This window comes from Venturia canescens, chromosome 10 (assembly GCF_019457755.1).
Source record: "Venturia canescens isolate UGA chromosome 10, ASM1945775v1, whole genome shotgun sequence".
NCBI classification, from domain to species: domain Eukaryota; kingdom Metazoa; phylum Arthropoda; class Insecta; order Hymenoptera; family Ichneumonidae; genus Venturia; species Venturia canescens.
Window position 1 is genome coordinate 4,575,299 of NC_057430.1, and position 22,158 is coordinate 4,597,456.

The window sequence follows — 22,158 nt, forward strand, 5'->3', positions numbered from 1 at the left end:
GAATAATACCAGGGGATCCTGAAAGTCGGAGGGGAATCGATTCTTTAAAGTGTGTACCTTGTTGAAGTAACGAATGACTTTCATGTGAATTTTTAATGATTTCATTTCCATTAATTTTTTAGTAATTTTGATAAAACGTTGTGAGCCCGACAAGGATTCTCAACGCTCATTTGTCGCCGGAGATTATATTTCGAATAACTGATAAATACTTGACCTCGAATTGATATAATACATTTTAGTACTGCACGTTATGACTTTTTTTCTTTAATTTTTTCGTGAAAATAATTATCATGAATTTCATTAAAGTTTCCAATTTGTTCGATAAATATTCCAAATTATCAATAAAAACTTGGCCTCCAATTGATATCATACATTTTTATACTACATGTAACTTGGATAGTACATTTTTCAATGTCTTCAATATTTATGAATTTTTTTGAAATTTTTTTATTTTTCTTTACAGAATTTTTTCGATTGTTTTTTATTTTTGTTGAATTTTTTTGAACTTTTCAATTTTTTGTTTATTATTTTCATTTTCTATTCCTTTTTTTGAAAAGCTCCACTTGTTTACTTGGAAAAATGATTTTTGAAACTATCTTCTTCTCATTCATGGATTCCATGTTGACTTGGATACTGTCAATGGTTTGCAATGTCCAAGGAGATGTTTCCATGGTATTCAATGTCTACGACCACAGCTTTATGGTTATTGGTGTCCAGTGATATTTTTTCATGGTCTTCTGTAACGTCTGAACCTGCCTCGTCAATGTAAACTATTAAATCGCAGATCTAGATATCGATAACTATGAGGAAATATATCGTAAACCATTGCACCGTTTACCTTAATATCGGGAAATATAAAATTGTCGAATATATATTGAAAAATATGAAGGCATCCACATAGACATCGAAAACCCTATAGTCGCCAAACTAGACTTCGAAAACTATAGAGCCGACGACCTAGATATCGAAAACCTTAGAAAAACTCACCACACTATCGGAAACTATGGAGCCATTGACTTTCATATCGGGAACCATGGACAAATTCACCTTAACATCGGAAACTATGGAGCTATCGACCGGGATAGTGAAAACTATGAAGTCGTCAACCTAGTCCACGAAAACGATGGGAAAACATACCTGGACATTGAAAACTACGGAGCCGTTGATCTAGACCTCGAAAAGCATGAAAAAACATACCAGCACGACGAAAGCCATGGAGAAATATACCTAGACATCGAAAACCATGGAGCTGTCGACGTAGACATCGAAAACAATGGAACCGTCGACCTAGACCATGAAAACCATGGAGAACCATAACCAAACATCGAAAACTATGGAATTGTTGACCTAGCATCAAAAGCCATGACGGAATATACCTGGACCACGAAAACCATGAAGGAACATACGTAGACATTTAAAACTATGAAGAAATATACCTGGACATCCAAAACCATGGAGGAATATACCTAGACATTGAAAAATATGTAGACACATACCTAGACATCGAAAAGTATGGAGTCATCGACCTAGATCACGGAAATGATGAAGAAATATACCTAGAGAACAAAAACTATGGAAACTCAGACCTAGCCATCGAAAACTGTGGAACCATCAACTTAGACCACGAAAACCATGGAGAAACATACCCAGAGATCGAAAACCATGGAGGAATATACCTGAACCACGAAAACCATGATGAAACATGCCTAGACATTGAAAACCACGGAGGAATATACCTGGACCACGAAAACCATGAAGGAACATGGTTTTCGTGGTCCTTCATACTTGGTCATTGAAAACTGTGGAGCCGTCGACCTCGACTGCGAAAACCATAAAGAAACATACCTAGACCACGAAAACCATGGAAGAATCTACGTAGACCACGAAAACCATAGAAAAACATATCCAGACATCGAAAACCCTGGAGGAATATACCTGAACCACGAAAACCATGGAGGAATCTACCTAGACCACGAAAACTGGAGGAATGTACCTAGACCACGAAAACCATGGAAAAACATATCCATACATCGAAAACCATGGAGGAATATACCTGGACCACGAAAACCATGAAGGAAAACGTCTAGACATTGAAAACCATGAAGGAAAATACCTAGACATCAAAACCCATGGAGAAATTATCCTAGACCACGAAAATCATGGAGAAACATACCTAGACATCGAAAACTGTGGAACCGTCGACCTCGACCGCGAAAACCATGAAGAGACATACTTAGACCACGAAAACCATGGAGAAATATACCTTAGACATCAAGAACTATGGAGAAATACACCTGGACATTAAAAACTATGGAGAAATACACCTGCACATCAGAAACCATAGAGGAAGATACCTAGACATCGAAACCCATAGAGGAATTATCCGAGACCACGAAAACCATGGAGAAACATACCTGGACATCGAAACCTGTGGAGCCGTCAACCTCGATCGCGAAAACCATGGAGGAATATACCTAGACATCAAGAACTATAGAGAAATACACGTGGACATGAAAAACTATGGAGAAATACACTCGCACATCAGAAACCATGGAGGAATATACCTAGACATCGAAATCCATGGAGGAATTATCCGAAATCATGAAAACCATGAAGAAACATACCTGGACATAAAAAACTATGGGGTCGTCCACCTAGAAATCGAAAGTCGCGATAGAATGTACCTAAACCTAGTCCTCCAAAACCCATGAGACATCCTCGAAAAATCCAGCGGCGTCGACCAGAATTTTATATTTTTTTATTTTCATTATATTATTATCATTTTATATTATATATTATATTATATATTAATTACAATAAAATATTTATTATAATAATATTTTATTATTAATTAATATTAATAAATAAAATATATATTATATAATTATATACATATTTTATGCGCAAACCAGGAGCTGGTATTGCCCCCACTGTGCGCCCATTCTCTGTCTCTCTCGCTCGACGACGCAGAAGGAGAGGGGGTAGCCGCGTTCAGCGTAGTGCGTGACGTAGAGTGTGACAAAAGTAAGAAATCGTGCAAAGGACGTAAGTCCAAATGTAAACAAGCGTAACTTACGCCCCTCTGTCTCTAAGAAAATGAAAATCCTGAAATGATGGATTTTAAATCACTAACGTTACATATCTCAGGATCTACTGGACGGATTTACTTGCAACAAAGACCAATGGAAAGAGAAAAATCGAAAAAAAATCGTCACAAATTTTCAAGTTCTTTTATGAAATGGTTTATTTGTGAGAGCCATTTGGAAATTCTGTGACGTCATAAAACCGGCATATTCGCGTATATAATAGTAGCGGCAGGGCTCGCTCTGGCTTTTCTTTTGCGCTGCAGTTTTTCCTTTTAATACTTGGCGTCGAGCCGCTACCGCGTCTCTTGATGTACACATGATATATAACCACGCCACTGACAATATATTCGCACTGGACAATATTTCTCGTACTCTGGTTTAATTGAAGGATTATTTCAGTCAACACTTATTTCCAATCGAACGAAATAATGAAATCTTGAAAAGTTTCGTTGACATATATGCATCACGCATTTTTTATATTCTTTTTCACACACACATCACAGACTACATTTACGCGGCCGCTTTGATACCGGTTTAATATATCACAAATAACAAAATAAATAGTAATATGCACTTCTTTAGATGACGAAAATTATTTTTTTATTGATCCCGCACGCACTTCGTAATGTCGAAACTCTGTTCATACGATCAAAAACTGACACATGGTTTGTACATATATCTATGTATATCCGTCGAATTTATGACTGCCGTTACCAGCTGTGCTGCGCCGTGTGCTACGTTCTGAAGTTGACGTCGGATTTCCAATCATCAACAACTAATTTCAACAACCAATCACAACGTCTAAAAATGGATGTCGTCAGATCCAACGAATCAGAAACTCGAGAGCATCAAAGTGCCTTTGATGGTGTTTATAAATACAGACGCATAAATTCTTGAATGTGTTGGTAACTTTTGCATAATCTTGAGGCCGTGCAAAGTTTTTTCTCAACAATTACAACACCGATCATGCTGATTTAGGGCGGAATCGAAAGAGAATTACTCAATTGGCTTAAACTTCAATTTTCAAGTTGCTAAATGGCTCCTGAGCTTCGTAATTCAATAAAATCACATGCCAATTTTACCCCCACCACGGCGAATCGTTTTATTCAGAGAAAGTATAGTCTCGGCGAGAGTCTCGGGCCAGCAGACGACAGGGCTGTCAATGTACTTGTCCCGAGACTCTACCGAGTCTCTTGATGATATGCCAATTTTACCCCCATCACCACGAATCGTTTTATTCAGAGAAAAGATAGTCTCGGCGAACTTGGGCCAGCAGACGACAGGGCTGTCAATGTACTTGTCCCGAGACTCTACCGAGTCTCTTAATAAAAAATGCGCGATGCACATGTCAACGAAACTTTTCAAGATTTCATTATTTTGTTCAATTGGAAATAAGTGTCAAGTGAGCGAATCCTTCAATTATATCAAAGTGCGAGAAATATTGTCCAGTGTAAATATATCGTCAGTTATTGCGTGATTATATATCATGTGTAAATGGGTTCTATTGAAGCGAAACACACTCTCTAATAATTTATTTCGAAAACATGGCACGCACGAGTGTTTACACCGGCGGCCATGTTGAAAAACTTTCACTTCGCGAAGCGGCGCTCGGGAAGCGAGGCGCTCAGCGCTGCCAACTCAATTTCATTTCAACAAAATTCCCTAGACGCTCAAAATTTTTGATTTTATTAAATATTAATTAAATAATTATTTTCTTGTTAAAAATAAAGATACGGACTGTTAAAAAAACATATTTTAAACAATTAGGTGAAAATTTCAGAGTAAAAACATTTAATTTTTTAAGAAAACTTTTCTTTTATAGATTGAGCGTGTACAATGCGCATGCGCGGTGACCTACTTTCACAGGCACGTGCAATAAACTCAGTCTTGACCAAGCAATGAATGAAAATAAAATAAAAATGTTATTGTTCAGAAAATTAATAGAATATAAAACAAAATAATGGGAGAAATCTTAAAATAAGTTAATATTGATCAAAAACTATTTTATTGATTTATACCAAATTTTTGCACATGCGCATTGTAATTCTAGCTCGAATCAGCAAATTGGGACCCACGCGGGGCATTACCGAGCCAATAGGAGAATTTAGAGTGGGAGTCCCTGGTTCGAGATTAAGTCGCGCAGCGAATTAGAGTAAGGGACAAAGTCCAAGCGCGTTATTATTATTATTTCCTTTGTTCGAGAGAGTATAAAAACCCGAGCGCAGAAGCTCCGATAGCTAGTCTCGTCTCGAATCTTGCCACGCTAGGAGCCAGTTTCGTCTCGAATCTCGCAGAGCTCGACTCACATTCCCAATTACCAAACGCCAGTCTTGCCTCGAGATCTCGCCACGTAAACTCGCCAAATAAGACGAGAGTAAAGAAACATAAATTTTTCGCTCATTTCAAAAATATCTCTAAAAACAAAGAGCAAAATAACATCGCTATTATCCCACTCAGAATTCAAATAGAATAACACCTTTCCTCTCTCACGCTAAGAGGGCCGGGTTCATTCGATTTCGTTTCAACTCAAGATTCTTAGGTGAGAGTTTCCGATCTATCGAGGAGGGCCGGGACAGTTCGATTCCGTTCTGTCTCAAGATTCCTGGTAGATTTCCAATCCTTTTTTCTATCCAAGAGGGCCGTGGCCGTTCGATTTCGTTCGGTCACAAGATTCTTGGGTAGGACTCCTACCTTTCCACGCCAGAGGGGCCGGGACAGTTCGGCTTCGTTCTGTCTCAAGATCTCTGGGTGGATTCTTTTCCATCAACGAACCATTGTTTTCTGAGTGGTGATCAAATTCTTTCAAAATTATTAAAACCAAGCAAGTTTTCTTTATTCTCAAAACGAGATAATTTCGAGTCATCTATCATTTTGAGCTAATTAAATTATTCAAAAACAAAATCACTCACCAAAGATCATTACTTTGGATTATATCGAGTCACCAGAGTGAAAAAGTAAATAAAATTCACTCGTCACACTCAATTTGTATTGTATAGAGTCAAAAAGTGAGTTTCTAAGAATTATAGCTCAATTATCAAATTATCAAATAAAATTAATTAAAAATTTATCAAAACCAGCGTTGGCGAGATTATTATTGTTATAATTGCGAAAAATATTAGAAATTTGACATTGAAAACAAATTCCTTCGTGCGAAATAATAATTATTATCATTTCGAAAAATAAATAATTGCGAAGTTCCAATACAAAGAAAAATACCGGAAATAAAATTTTCCATGCAATTAAAATAAAGCAAAAAAAAACACGATTTCAAATAAAAAGCCTTTATTTTTGTAATTTGGTTTAAAACAATTGAGAATTGAATAAATCATTAATTATTTTCAATATAATTTGATCATGCTTTTGTTTTACTTTCATGCCCGCTCTTCTTTAAGATAGAATTGCTCGAATTCACGCGTGACGGTGTGCACAAGCACAAACGTACCGTTACAATATATACCGCTGTGTGGTAACGAACCGGCCGGAGTTTGACGTTACGAAGTCCGCGACAAATGTAACAAACGTTCGCATAGTTAGTAAATAATATAAATAAGTTAAATCAGTTTATCAAAAATAGGTCTGGAAGTTGTGAGGAAAAACGTTCGTCAAAGTATAACGTCAAATTTTCTTTTTGCGATCTGAAATATTATGGTTTTGATAATTAATAAAAGTAGAACACACGGAACTGTTAGTATAATGTTAGAAACTTCAATTGAATAAATGTTTTCTAATTTATTTCTTGTGTCATCATTATTTTTAAACATATTCCTATATTTTGCTTGATATTAAGTTTGGCTCTGCCCTCTCCGATCCTTGTTTTCACCCCATCGGTTTGCAGCGGATCGATACATATTATTAATTCGTTGCCTGAAATGTGTCCTATGATTTTCTACTACTTCTTCATGCTGATTGTGGTAACATGATTCAAGAGGTTTCTAACCAAGATCTTCAATTGCACATTCTGTACATCAGATTTTTGCAAAAATTTCTGGTCTATAAGTATAAGTGTAGTTATTATTTTTCCACTTGGTCTGTCAAGTGATAAATTTAGAAAATTGTTCTATAAAGTCTCTGGAGGCTTTTTTTGCTGATGATATGAAAAGTCGTATCTTCAGAATGCAGTAGGCAAACACAAATTTTGACAACAGAACTTATGAAATAACATATATGTCGAGTATTCCCACTTTGCAAACGGCAAATGTGAAATTATTCGTGAAAAAATTCATTTACGATAAGTCTACAGTTGCTCAGTTTTGGATACAATCAAATATAATGCCTATCGACATCCATGGAAACATACAGAATTGGTAAATACAATGCGCGTTATGTCATTTCAATGTAAAATCATGACTTTTGATACCTTTTCATAATAATATTATAGATTTGGTTAATTGGAATACAGCCAAAATTTACAAACTAGAAAAATTATATACTATGAAACTCATTTTACTTTTTGACTTTAGCTGTAACATATATATGAAGTGAAAAATTCATTACAAAAGTCTTCAGTTGCTCATTTATGGATAGATTTGAAATTGCTGTTTTCCAAACTGATAGCGCAGATAGATTGAATTGCAGCAGATACCTGCGAACTTTAAAATTTCTGTGCATAAATATGTGTGCTAAGTATCACCCCCTATCTTTGATTGTGGTAATATGTAATAAAGCTTGGTTCAGCAAGGTTTAAAGTGTTTCTTTTCAAATAGTATTGAAGTTTGTATTTACTGTGGTATAGAGTGAATACCTTCAAACATTCATGATTTTTTATTGCAGCATGTGTGCGAATCATTAAAATTTTTTACTCCAATCGTAACATGTAATCTCAAAAGTTCATCACAAAAGTCTTCAGCTTTACAAATTAACTTAATTTTCCTTTTTCTAAATTCTATGCTAAATTTCTAAATTTCTCAATTTATTTCTAAATTATCCTGAAATTAAATTATTTTCCTTCAAAACCAATGTAAGTACCTTAAACCTCTTTGAATTCTGTTGCTCTTTTGAATTAAGTACACTCAGTTTTTTTTGCTGGTTTCTGGCATAATAAATGTTAGAAGTTTTCGGGTACTATTTTTCGGTAACTATCAAACTGTAGACAATTGAACCTCAGCGGCCACTTGCAAACTTTGGAAATATATTTCATTGAGGGCACGTTTTGGATGAAATGAAATCTCCAGATTCAGAATACAAAAGCGACATTTAAAGTGGGCAAATCTGATCGGGGGCACGTTTTGGATGACACGAAAATCTCTAACTTCAGAATGCAAAAGCGACAAAATGGCCAATTCGGTTGGATTTGTTGTGTATTGAATTTTATCTATCTTTCACTTGAATTTTGGAGAAAAGGGATCAAAAAAATCTGTTGTATTAAAGAAGTCTCTACATCCTTTTTTTCTTGGTATGAAGACTTGGAAAAAAGGTAAAATCACCAAAGTCTAAGGATAGATCTTTGGCGATAATTTTTCACATAAAATTTAACGAAAAATAGGTCTTTTTTCAACGAAATAAATGTTACAAGCTGAAAATCATATCTCGGCCCCATTCTGGATTTCTCCATGCTCTTGGGCTCCCAATAGGCATAACATATTAAAGTACAAGGGGGAAAATCGCTAAAGTTCAAGGACAGACCCGTGACGAAATACTTTCCGTAAAATTTCGACGGAAAATAGGTCTTTTTTTCGTGGAAACCAAAGTTACAAGACGAAAATCATATCTCGGCCTCCAAAATGAACTTTCCCATGTTCTTGGATTCCTAATGGATATATAACGTGACATAAAAAAAAAACGCGCCTGGAGCTCTATTTCTGTAGTGCTGCGGAAAAGAGTTCACAGTATCATATCTTATCGTGAGTATTTTTAATCTTTGAAAATGTACTAACGAAATAATAATCTTAAAAAACGCACTAACAACATAACACCACATGAAAATTGAAACTAAAATCCTATAGCCATAAAAACGAAATCAAGGAAGTTGAGAAAAAAAAACATGATATCAAACCTCAAAATTCCCCTAGGGAAAAAAAGGTTGGGACAAGTACATTGATGGCCCCTTGTTTCTGAAAGGAATACAAAAAAAATTCAAAACCAGGAAAAAATTTATATAAATAAAAAACCAAAAATAAAAAACAATCAGAAAAAATTCTATTAAAATATAAAAAAAAGAAAAATAAAAAATTTTGAAAAATCAATTTAAAAGAATTTCCATCTAGATACGTCCAGCATTAAAACTTATGATATCAATTCGAGGCCAAGTATTTAATGATAATTCAGAATATTTATTCCTACGGGTAGCATCAGGAACTTGAGAAAGTTCTTATGAATCAAAAAAGTTACCATTTGAGTTATGTGCAGCACTAAAATTTATGATATTTATTGGAGAACAAGCGTTTTATTAGTAATTTCGAGTTTTAACATTATGAAATTGTTCAAGAAGCGTGTAAATCCAAAAAAAAACACAAAAAAATTGAAAAGAAAAAAATTGACCGAAGTACTTGGCGAGTTTGTGGTAATGATCAATACATTATAATAAAAATTATGTGAACAAACACTCGCCAAGTACTTCGGTCAATTTTTTTCTTTTCAATTTTTTTTCAGTCAAAAATGTTTTTTCAATTAAATTTTCTGTTTCATTTTTTTTTCCTTCGATCAAATTGTTATCTTTCAATGAAATTTTTTTTCGTTTGGAGATTTTTTTTCATATTTTTTTTATGGAATTTTTTCTCATGGAAACAAGGGACCATCATTGTACTTGTCCCAACCTTTTTTCCCTAGGGGTGTTGTATTCAATAACATAATTTGAAAAATTCATAACGAAGTCTTCATGAGTGCTTGTTTATACATCCAAATTTTGAAAAAAAAATTTTGGGCAATCTAAATGCATCGATATATTCACTTGAGGCGTTGCATGATGAATTTGGAATTTTATTTCAGTAAGTCACTGGGTGCTTTGTTTCTCGTGATCTCAAAATTTGTATCTTCGAAATTCAACGATGACCTCTCAAGTTGGACAACAAGTTGAAACGACATGCATATTAAGTATCTTCACATCATGTTTGCGATTGGCATTATGGGTTGAAAAATTCATGTCTGTAAGTCTACTCCTAATCATTTTTGGATGTGATCAGATATTTAGTCTGCGTATAGTCATGGAGACATACAAAATTACGCCATTTCGCTTGCCTCAACATGCACCATGTCTTTTACTTTTTTTCTTGAATGTGACATTTCAAAAATGTAATTCAAGAAATTCTGAAATGTTTTTTCCTATAGGACCAAAGTTTGTATTACTGGTATGCAGCGAGTACCTGTAAACTGTGATATTTCTTTAAAGCGGCAGGTATGCCGATCATTTCATTTTTTAGTTTCGATTGTAGTGTATGAACAGAGAAATTCATTACTAAAGTCTTCAGCTGCTTACTTCTGGATAAGTCTGAAATTGCTGTCTTCGAAAGCCAATGCACCTATATAGATCAAACAATTTGGAGTTTTGTTTGCTTTTAAGCACGCTGTCTTTTTTACTTTTAGTTTTGGCATAATTAATTTAATGAATCTGCAGTAGGAAAATAAAAATGAATAAATCACAGCGGATACTTTCAAACCTTGAAAATCCTGCGTATTGACATGTGCGTCAGGTATAATCATTTCCTATTTCTGATCATGGATATGGATATATATTGGAAAAAATAATAAAAATAATTCAAAATGCTACAAAATGTCATCGATGGCTCATTTATAAGTAGTATAAGAATTTATGGTTTCAGAATGCAATGCATATATTGAAAAATATGCAATTATGTTGGTCTTGACACGTTTTATACTTTTTCTTTCTCCGGTTGAACCTTGGTGGCTATACAGGCAAACTTTGAAAATTTTGTGCATCGACATATGTGCATCCACTTTGCATTTCTGAGTATGGTAATATGAATAGAGAAAAACGCTTCGAAAAGACATTGGAAGCACATTTTTAAATTAAATAAAAATGTCTAGATTCAGAATGCAATATATATATCTAAAAACTGTCAATTTTGTTGGATTTGGTGAGCATTATATGTGTTTTCTCTCTTTTCACTCTCTCACTCACTCTCTCTTTTTGACAAATTTTGAAAAAAAACAATTAAAAAAATTTGTTTTACTGAAAAGTCTTGATGTTCTTTTCTATCAATAATTATTTCGACAAAAAAATTAAAAACAAAGTTTATCAATAAGAGGAACAAATTCAACGATGATGGACAAAAATTCGAAACCTGATGGAGAATCATTTTAATTTCACAAAATGGTGAAAACCTTCGAAATTGTTGAAAAATTAAGAGGTTCACTTTAGATATACAGAGAATATCAAAATCGTTATAAAATGCACAAAACTTGACAAAAATCATTGGAGAAATTATTATTGAACATCACATCAAAACTTTCAAAAACTTTAAGAAACCTTATCATAAATTATTGCATATCAATTAAAAATACCGCAGAAAAAAAATTTGATATGAAACTATAAAAATCCCTTCTCGATAAAAAAAAATTCGGACGAGTACATTGATGATCGCCCATTTTCGCATTAAACCTCAAAAAATGTAAATCAAAGTTCTCAAACTTCGCAATGAAAATTATTTGAAACGGTGAAAAAATATCAAATATATGACCATTCTATAGCACCCGAAGACCTTACTTGTAAACATTTTAAAAACTGATGCCCCATCCTCCTAATTTCATTATGACAGAGAAATAATGACTAAAAAAATGAATTGGAATAGTTTCCATCTACGTTACATGCAGCACTAAAATTTATGATATCGCTTTGAGGCCAAGTATTTATTGGTAATTGGAAAATTATAATCAAAATCCAATAGCGAACGAAAAAAGATTGAGGAACTTTAGAGAAAAAAGTCGTGATATAAAACCGCCAAAATTCCCTTAGGGAAAAAAAGGTTTGGACAAGTACATTGATGTTTCCGTATTTCCTGATCATATCACGAAAAATGTGATAAAAATTTCCTGAAAAAAGAAATGAAGCCTACTGTAAATAATCTCAACAGAACAATTGGAAAAAACTTCACAAATTTTGAAAAAAACATTACATTATAAAAATACAAATCTGTAATTATTTTGTAAAGTGAAAAAAATTCAAATAAAACATGAGAAATAAAAAACCGAAATATCACGCCTGAAAAATTTTGAAAAACGATGCCCCATTTTTCTTATCTTATTCTTACAACTAAATCAATTTAAAAAAAATTCCATCTAAGTTACTCACAGCAATAAAATTAATGATATCAATTCGAGGACAAGTATTTCTAATAAATTGAAAAAAGTTACCACTTGAGTTACGTAGAGCACTAAAATTTATGATATCAATCGGAGGACAAGTGATTTATGAGTAACTTCAAATTTCAACATTATGGAAATGTTCTAAGAAGCTTTTAAATCCAAAAAAATCACATGAAAGCTAATTATTTCTTACTCTATGGTGGCAGAGACATAAGAAAATCGATCCTTTTCAGACTTTCAGGAACTTCTGGTATTATTCACAATATTCGACGTCGATTGGATCGATGCAAATTATGTTTAAATATGAGTTAAAAGTACTTGTCCGGTTAAAAGTACTTTTTTCGTGATTGTCCAAACCTTTTTTTTCCTAAGGGAATTTTGGCGGTTTTCGAATTTTATTTAGATGAATAGTGATGGGCCGGACAAGTACTTTTAACACATACTTAAACATAATTTGTGCCGATCTAAAATCGACGTCGAATCTCGTGAATAATACCAGGGGATCCTAAAAATCTGAGACCATAGAGTAACAAATTACTATACCTTTGATGTGTTTTTTTTTTGGATTTAAACGCCTCTTGAAACAATTTCATAATGTTAAAACTCGAAATTACTAATAAAACGCTTGTTCTCCGATTAATATCATGAATTTTTGTGTTGCACGTAACTCAAATGGTAATTTTTTTGATTCATAAGAACTTTCTCAAGTTCCTGATGGTACCCGTAGGAATAAATATTCTGAAGTATCATTAAATACTTGGCCTCGAATTGATATCATAAGTTTTAATGCTGGACGTATCTAGATGGAAATTCTTTTCAATTGATTTTTCAAAATTTTTTATTTTACTTTTTTTTATATTTTAATAGAATTCTTTCCGATTGTTTTTTATTTTTGGTTTTTTATTTATATAAACTTTTTTCTTGATTTTGAATTTTTTTTGTATTCCTTTCAGAAACAAGGGACCATCAACGTACTTGTTCTGACCTTTTTTTTCTCTAGTTGTTTTATTCAGAGCAAATGTAGTCTTGGTGAGTTTCGGGCGAGCAGACGACTAAGATGTCAATGTACTTGTCCTGAGACTCTTCATATTTTTTTCGAATTCATAAAGGTAAGAAATTTCCATCAAGACATTGCTAAATAAGGTGACTACTGACTTCAAAAATATTTCTCAAAACTACGTTGACTAGAGCCAAATTTTAAAGGAAATATAGTTTTCACCCAAACATAGCAAATTTAATTTCTCGATTTTGCTGTAATAACCGCTTGCATATCGGAATTTTATTAACCTCTAATAGAATTTGTACTACACAACTGATTCTTCGAAAGGTATTTGATAAAATATTATCATATTATGCATCACTCAGGTGCACGCAAGGTATTGACATAGTTTATTTAAAATCTGAATTGAAACAAGTGTATTGTAATAGGATAGCAATAAGATCACAAGTAATAAAACCCCGTGTTAAATCACGAATATTTCGCCTCTATCTGTAAACAGCCGATGGACGTACAGCGGTGGTCGAATAGGGTGGCCAACGCGCACGACGCATTTTACTGCGTCCGACGGCGTTGTTATCGATTGAGAAGCGAGAAAGTAAGTCTGGAAAAGATGAGTCAAACAAAGATCGAACGTTGCAGAGAATGTTGTATATAGTCATATGACTTCGGAATAGTGGTTTGTCGAAGGGCGATAAAGGATAGAGAACAGGAAGGGATGAAAGAAAATGGCGTCAAACTTGTGGTGCGCCGGGAAAAAGGGGTAATGCGGGGAGCGTGAGTATAAGAGGGGGAGGTGGCGCGGATATCGTTTGAGGAGAGCATTGAAGACATGGCGTAGCACCGTTGCGTGGTATATGGTAGTCGCTTGCTGGCATGGGCAGACGGTAACAGGTGTTAGTCTACTGCTAGCCCGGGTTCGTAAAATCAATGCACCGTGCACCCATGACGTAGGTACCAACGATGAGAAATAACGTTTCATTAAAGGTTTTTCTAACCTGTTCGAAAAAATAAATCACTCCTCTGACTTCTGGCATCGCTTTCATTGAATTAACTTGTCAACTAGCACTTAGATACGTGGGTTATCACATAATATCAAGTCACATAAAAGAAAGACTGGTTGAAATTGCAATATAGAAGTAGAGAGTACATTTCAATGTGCTACCATAACTCTCTGAGAATGTGCATTTTACTGGTTGTAACAAAGATAGCGTTGTTACAGAATCCATCTTGACTATAACTGAACCGCGCTCAATCCTACAAAGATGAACCACCGATGGTTAAAATCCCAAATTTTCTATTAAGTCGGTTATATTAAATTCAGTTGTCACAATGTCGATGAGGAAACCCGACTGCGAAGTATTATTTTCGAATGGTCAATGAATAGATTCTAGCGATGCAAAGCAGTGGGAGTCAGACCGAGAGAGTGCGAAGTAGCCCGACGCAGAGGTGAACGCAGGCGCTTTAACCTGCTGGGTGGTAAAGAGTAAACTCGCTGTGGGGCCGAATGAGTGAAAGAGATAAACGGGGAGAAAGCAAGTACGATATTAAGGTTTTGAACCGAAGAGGATATGAGAGGGTGAGAAGGAAAGGGGTGGTGTGCACGAAACAGCAGTTGCAGCCTAGCCACACCCGGACGAGTCATGTAGTCGATCTACCCTCCGCACTACGGCGGACAATTGTTGCTTCTGCGCCCACAGGTGGTATCTTACCTTCTTACAAGTATCACATGAATTTATCGTTGATTTTGAACATTTCTACAATGTTTTGCATTTACGGCCTCTCGGTGAATTTTTTCATTATCGCCGCTTTTTGCGCAGTGTCGATTACCACTACAATTGCAAAGGACTGTGCAGGCAGGAAAGAAACAGCAGCAGATATTAAAAAGTGAATGCGTTTCAGAGAGATTGTGTGAAAATGTGATGAATACGAAATATATAGATACAACAGCAAAAAAAGAAGAAAATTACCGCAAGCTCGATGGGAAGTTTTGTTAATAGCCGGTACAAAATATTGTACCAAAAATTGTATATATTCCATAGGCTTGGATTTTTATAAGCAATCATTCAGATGAAATTATATCTGGCTATGAAATCGTGAAAAGTCAGTGTTTCGGGATCGTGAGTTGAAATCAGTGAGGGATCCAGTGTGTGCTGAGCGGTTAATATGAGATAAAAGAAACGCATAGGAAGTAGTCGGAACCGTGACATTGCATCAAACGTAGGGTTTCACTTTTTAGGCAGTGCTCACATGCTTTGGTCTAAGGCTTAGGTGTTTTGTGATTTAAAAAATAACTGTTGATAGGAAGACTAAATTTATACGTGCTTCGCGTCATTTACAACAGATAAAGCGAGGTGGTCATCCTCAATCAGTTACGTTCAAGTGAGTTTGTCGCTACAAAAATAACGCAGCATGATAAGGCTCACATTTTCGTGCGCAGGTGTGTGAGTGTGTGGCCGCGTGCGTGCGTGTATGTGTGGCTAGGGAATCTTTATAATTATGTATATATGCACACCGGTGGTAAAGTATATGAAAAAGTGAATGAATAAAAGATCATTGCTAGTCGTTCATACTACCGTGCTTAAAATCATTAGTCAATAATATGCTACGCTAGGTTCGTTTTTTGTTTCCCTTCGCCTTCTTTCTGTTTTGGTTTGCACGTTTATATGCACCAGTGTTTCTTTTATGTCCAGCTTCTTCAAATATTTTGCTCTAGAACATTTTTGGCGATATTCCATACAAATGCACTTGCTTTCCAAGGAGTGCTAGTTATTTCACGTTTCCATATTTTTTTATGATCTTGAAAACCGCACTGTATCATTTTAATCATCCTAATAGTTACGTTAGTGTATATTACTCAGTGAAGTGCATATTGATGTGACACATTAATAATTTTTTTTTTTTTTTTTAATAACCAATACGGAGTTTTCTTCCCATTATTCTCCATGTATTTTGCAGTGGGCCGTGTATACAGTAACCCGTGTTTCTTCCGATCTACATTAAATCTGCAGCCTTCTCTCGTGCATATAACGTAACAGCATTCCTTCTTGCCATATTGAATATGTATTTCCCGCTGTTATTTTTGATATCGTTGAGCTTAAAAGAGTCTCTAGAATGCCGAAACTATACGAATCACCTACTCCGTTTCTATACTTTTCTATCTTCACAACGCCGCACGGAAAAGATAACTGCTCAAAGGAATAACTCGTTAACGGTGGAGAAAACTATCGACTACGTTACCACGAACGATTAAAGAAAGTTTTGGCTTCGTATTCAACAAAATCTAGTTGTTTCTCGGAACTTCTCGAGCACCTTAGAAGCTATAGGTGATTTTTTAGTTTCTGTTTACTGCATTTCGATAATCATTAGAATTATATTAACATAAAAGATTTTCTGTATACTGAAAATAGTTATTTTACAATGAATTTGTCGACAACACACAGTTTACACATTCTAGAATAACTTTTTTTACGTAAACTGAATTCAGGTTATGGAAGTTCAGAATTAGAAAAAAACGCGTTTAATTGTATCCTGAAGGAAGAAACTGCAGTATGGAAAAAAAATTTGCGTTGGACACCAGAATAAACCATCTCACACTCTGCATACAATTTGTGTTATCGACCACGTCATTACGCGACACACAAACAAAAACACTCCGACTCATTTACTCATATCAACGAGTGCGCACAAACACCGTCAAGCAATTGCGCAACCGCACGCACGTAGTAAAAACCTAAAGCTTATATCTGGAAGGCGGACCTGTTGTTCAACTTGTTGCTTATCCTGCCATGTATTATAAAGGAATCCATTTATATCATTCATGAAAGCCGAAAGTCTGCAGTATTCAGAAACCAATGATTAGCTTTGAATACAAATATATTTTCGAGACATGAATGCAGTTTTGAACTTGCTCTTACTATTGTCATCAAAGTTTTTGCGAGTGTCATAATGGATCCATCTTATCAGAAACGTGTCTACATTTCGTGACCTTGGATTCGATGTGTATTCACGGCGAGAATTAGTAGTAGAAAGAAGAATGCTCTAATATTCACGATACAAACTGTTTATTGACACGAAAAATAAGAAACTTATGTTATATGATAATAACCATATCAGCAAACTTTGAAATACCACAGATATTGCACATGCTTGGGACACGAAGTTATCGAAATATACTTAATATTACGGTATATATTAGGGTGGTCGTTATTTAGGGTCAAAATTTATTTTACCCTTTCCATCCCCTAAATTAGTTCGAAACAAATAAAAAAGTAATGCTGTAATTTTTTCAGATTTTTAAAACAATGCTTCATCCTCGACCACGGGGGTTAAAGTTTTCCATTTAAAATACATGGAGTTTTTCTGCGTTTGTAGTCACGATTTGACTGTGGGTCTCAATACGTTTGGAAAATCTGGAAATGTTCAGAAATTACTTTACCCATGCTACATGGAAAAAATTTCCAAAACTCCTACCCTCGAAATGTTGTATAGCATCACCATGCTAACCCATTAATGCGCAAAACGATAATTGTGGACACACAATTTCAAGTACGCAGTTTTAACCGAGGAACAAACGAAAAATTGTCCAAAATTTGATTTAGGGGATTTTTGAGGGTGCTCTTTCAGAACCTGGCATTTAATGTGTAAAATTAAATCGAAATCTTTATTATTTTTCCGTTTTGAATTTAAAGTTATGAATTTTAAACATTTTTTTCCTTCAAATCGATATTCGTTATTGTTGCTGCACTTAAAAAACCATGTTATTGCCAGTAAAGGTGTCCTTAATGTCTGATATTTCCAAAACACTGGTTATGAACTCTTTTTTCTCCCTCAGTTTTTCCAAGCAGGCGGTTTTCTGCAAAACAGTATGAAACCATAAACTTCCCCTAGGGAAAAAAGGTTGGGACAAGTACATTGATGGTGTCGTGTTTGCTGATAATTCCATCCACAAAAAAAACTTGGAAACCGATGCCTCATTCTTCTTATTTGATTCGAAGGGCTAAATCAATTGAAAAAAATTCCATCTAATTTACGTGCAGCATTAAAATTTATTATATCAATTCGAAGCCAAGTATTTTCTAATGAATTGAAGAAAGTTACCACTTGAATTACGTGCAACACTGGAATTTATGATATCAATCGGTGGACAAGTATTTTATTAGTAACTCCAAATTTCAACATTATGGAATTGTTCTAAAAAGCTTTTAAATCCAAAAAAATCACATGCAAACTAGTCATTTGTTACTCTATGGTGGCAAAGACTTATAAGAAAATCAATTCTTCTCAGACTTTCAGGATCCTCTGGTATTATTCACAAAATTCGACGTCGATTGAATCGATACAAATTATGTTTAAATATATGTTAAAAGTACTTGTCCGGCCCATCACTATTCATTCAATAAAAAATCAATCATAAAAAAACGAAATTGTACGGCAGAATCTGGTTAAATATTTGTTGAAATGCGATTTATTATTAGTTTAATGTTCCTAGTAATAGTATAGGTTAGATCTTATTCCGAATGGAATTTGTTTGCTGGAAGAATAAGTGGGAAGTAAAAATTGTCGTCATTGAATATAAACTGAAGAGTTATTTTGGAAGCTTGAGGGTGTGTCGAAAGAAATCGATATTTTTTTTTCGGGCTCCACAAGCATTTTTCTTCTTGTTATGCCAAACGATGAAGCTAGCCAAAAGTACAGCTCAAAATAAAATTATTTCGGCCGGCCCACCGCATACTTCAATTTTCCATAAGAATAACATGTGAAAGAAAAATTCGGTGAACATTGTTCCATATCATCTGTAAAAAAAATTGCACAGATATTCTACTGACGTATTTTTGTAGAAAATTGAATTCCCTACAAAAAAAGTCCTTAGAGTCATTGGCCTAGAACCAATCGTTCAACGATTACAGCAGTTTAAAGTTTCTAACATCACCTAGCCAGATTTCGCATGTATCATTCCCTATTTTCGAGGACGCTCCTTTTAATGGTACTGTTTAAATTGGACTGAAAACTATTTTTAAGTATAGTTTTTCAAAAATAGCTTCTAGGATCGTTATCTAGGCAAAAATATCGGGAGCATACTGTTCTCATTTGTTTGAACGAACGACATAAATTGTTTGTCTTTCCACTATTTGTTTGAATAAATTATGAAATTCAATTAACCAAACCAAATGCATAGATACAATATACATAGGAAAAGAGAGAGAGAGAGAGAGAGAGAGAGAGAGAGAGAGAGAGAGAGAGAGAGAACAGTTCAATTTATTTCCCGTGCTTACTATTGAATTGATTAACTTATTATAATTACATGTTGGCGTAATACCGAACCGTTTGAGCGCTGTAAGCACACACGTTGGCTTAATGCCGAACTGCTTCAGTTTTAATTTTTTTTTAATATAAAAAAACATAGGCTTTAGCCCAATCTAAAAAGCACCGTTAAAGGGAGCGACCTCGAAAATAGGAAATGATACATGCAAAATCTGGCTAGGTGACGTCAGAAACTTCAAACTGCTGTAGCCTTTAAACGGTTGGATCTAGGCCAATGACTCTAAGGACTTTTTTTGTAGGGAATTCAATTCTCTATAAAAATACGTCAGTAGAATATCTGTGCAATTTTTTTTACAGATGATATGGAACAATGTTCACCGAAGTTTTTTTTCACATGTTATTCTTATGGAAAATTGAAGTATGCCGTGGGCCGGCCGAAATAATTTTATTTTGAGCTGTCCTTTCGGCTAGCTTCATCGTTTGGCATAATAAGAAAAAAAATGCTTGTGGAGCCCGAAAAAAAAAAATATCGATTTTTTTCGACACACCCTATTGAACATATATATTATGTACAATTTTTTTCATTTATCGATGGACAATAATATCCCTTGTATATTGCGGAACAATTTGGTTCCGTTTTTTATCAAATTAGTGCAATAAGATAAAAATTACTTGAAGATAATTCTCTCAATTCCCTCTGCATGAATACTTGTGATCCATCAGTTCTAGACAAGCCCTGATTTTTATTTGGATAAACAATTTAAACGGAAAGTCATGGGCCGGAAAAGTACTTTTAACACATATTTAAACATAATTTGTATCGATCCAATCGACGTTGAATTTTGTGAATAATACCAAAGGATCCTGAAAGTCTGAGAAAAATCGATTTTCTTATAAGTCTCTGCCACCATAGAGTAACAAATGACTAGTTTGCATGTGATTTTTTTGGATTTAAAAGCTTTTTAGAACAATTCCATAATGTTGAAATTTGGAGTTTCTCATAAATTACTTGTCCTTCGATTGATATCATAAATTTTAGTGCTGCACGTAACTCAAATCGTAACTTTTTTCAATTTATTAGAAAATACTTGGCCTGGAATTGATATAATGAATTTTAATGCTGCACGTAAATTAGATGGAATTTTTTTTAAATTGATTTAGCCCTTCGAATCAAATAAGAAGAATGAGGCATCGGTTTCCAAGTTTTTTTTTTTATGGATAGAATTATCAGCAAACACGACACCATCAATGTACTTGTCCCAACCTTGTTTGCCCTAGGGGAAGTTTATGGTTTGATATCACGTCTTTTTTCTCGAAAGTTCCTTAATTATGTTTTGATGACTATATAATTTTAATTCAAATTTCTATGAATTATTTACGATTTACTGCTTATAACGTTGGTTACCACGAAAAAAGACCTATTTTTCGTAAAAAGTGTGCTGGAAATATTTCGTCACAGGTCTGTCCTTGGACTTTGGCGATTTTTTCCCTTATACTCGAATATGTTTTGTCAATTAGGAACCAAAAAGCACGGTGGAAAGCGGGTTGGGGGCCGAGATATGATTTTGGCTTGTAACATCTGATTCATCGAAAAAAAGACTGATACCGCACAGTCAGTATCCTAGTGAAGAATATTGTACACTAATGTTGTAGGATTGTAATATATTTGATATTTTCTTACGGTTCGAAATCATTTTCGTTGTGTGATTTAAGAAGTTTTGTGGTATAAGTTTTGTGGTATAATGCGAAAACGGGCGATCATCAATGTAATCGTCCAAATTTTTTTTCTCCGAGAGAGGATTTTTACGGCTTGATATTAAATCTTTTTTCTGTGGTAGTTCTAAATGACAACAAATATCCTTAAATAAGATTTTCTAAAGTTCTCCAATGTTTCTATTGTGATATTTAAAAATAATTTCTCCAATGATTTTCTCTATGTTTTGTACAATTTATAACAGTTTGATATTTTTCGAATGTTTGAAGTAATACCCTCAATTTTTCAACCATTTCGGACGTGTCCATAATTTTGTGGGATTAAAATCATATTCCGTAAGGTTTTTCAATATTTTGTATCATTGTGGAATTTTCCCTCGTCATTTATAAATTTTGTTTTCAATTTTTTTGATGAAATCATTGTGAATAACGAAAATATGAAGATTTTTTAATAAAACGAATTTTTTGATTGATTTTCCTTAAAATTTGATAGAAGGAGAAAGAAAAAAAATATATATAATGTTCACCAAGTCCACCAGAATTAGCAATTTTCACATATGTTTATTGAATTCTAATGCTAGCAATTTTTATTTCATTAAAAAACGTGCTTCCACGGATTTTTTGAAGCAATATTTTCCATTCGTATTATCATACCCAGAGATAGAAAGTTGACGCACCCACGTCGATGCACAAAATTTTCAAACTCTGCATGTAGCCACCAAGGTTCAACCGGACAAAAGAAAAAGTATGAAGTGCCTCAAGACCAACAGAATTGCTTACTTTTTAATATGAGCATTGCATTTTGAAAACATAACTTCTTATGCCATTCATAAACAGGCC

The 22,158-nt window shown here is 34.3% G+C and overlaps 2 protein-coding genes across 6 annotated transcripts in view; one reads left to right on the forward strand and one right to left on the reverse strand.

Moving 5' to 3' along the window:
• LOC122416909 (uncharacterized) overlaps positions 1–14,694 on the reverse strand; it is a 51,578-nt gene extending 36,884 nt beyond the window's left edge. Inside the window, exon 1 of the mRNA XM_043430059.1 lies at positions 14,340–14,694. The gene's annotated coding sequence lies outside the window, so the exon portion shown is untranslated. The remainder of the gene's footprint in view (positions 1–14,339) is intronic.
• The window catches only part of LOC122416908 (uncharacterized), a 210,762-nt gene continuing 202,836 nt past the window's right edge, over positions 14,233–22,158 (forward strand). For 3 of the 5 annotated variants that reach the window (XM_043430054.1, XM_043430057.1, XM_043430052.1), the window contains exon 1: positions 14,701–15,041. The gene's annotated coding sequence lies outside the window, so the exon portion shown is untranslated. The other 2 variants (XM_043430056.1, XM_043430055.1) reach the window with 2 other exon arrangements.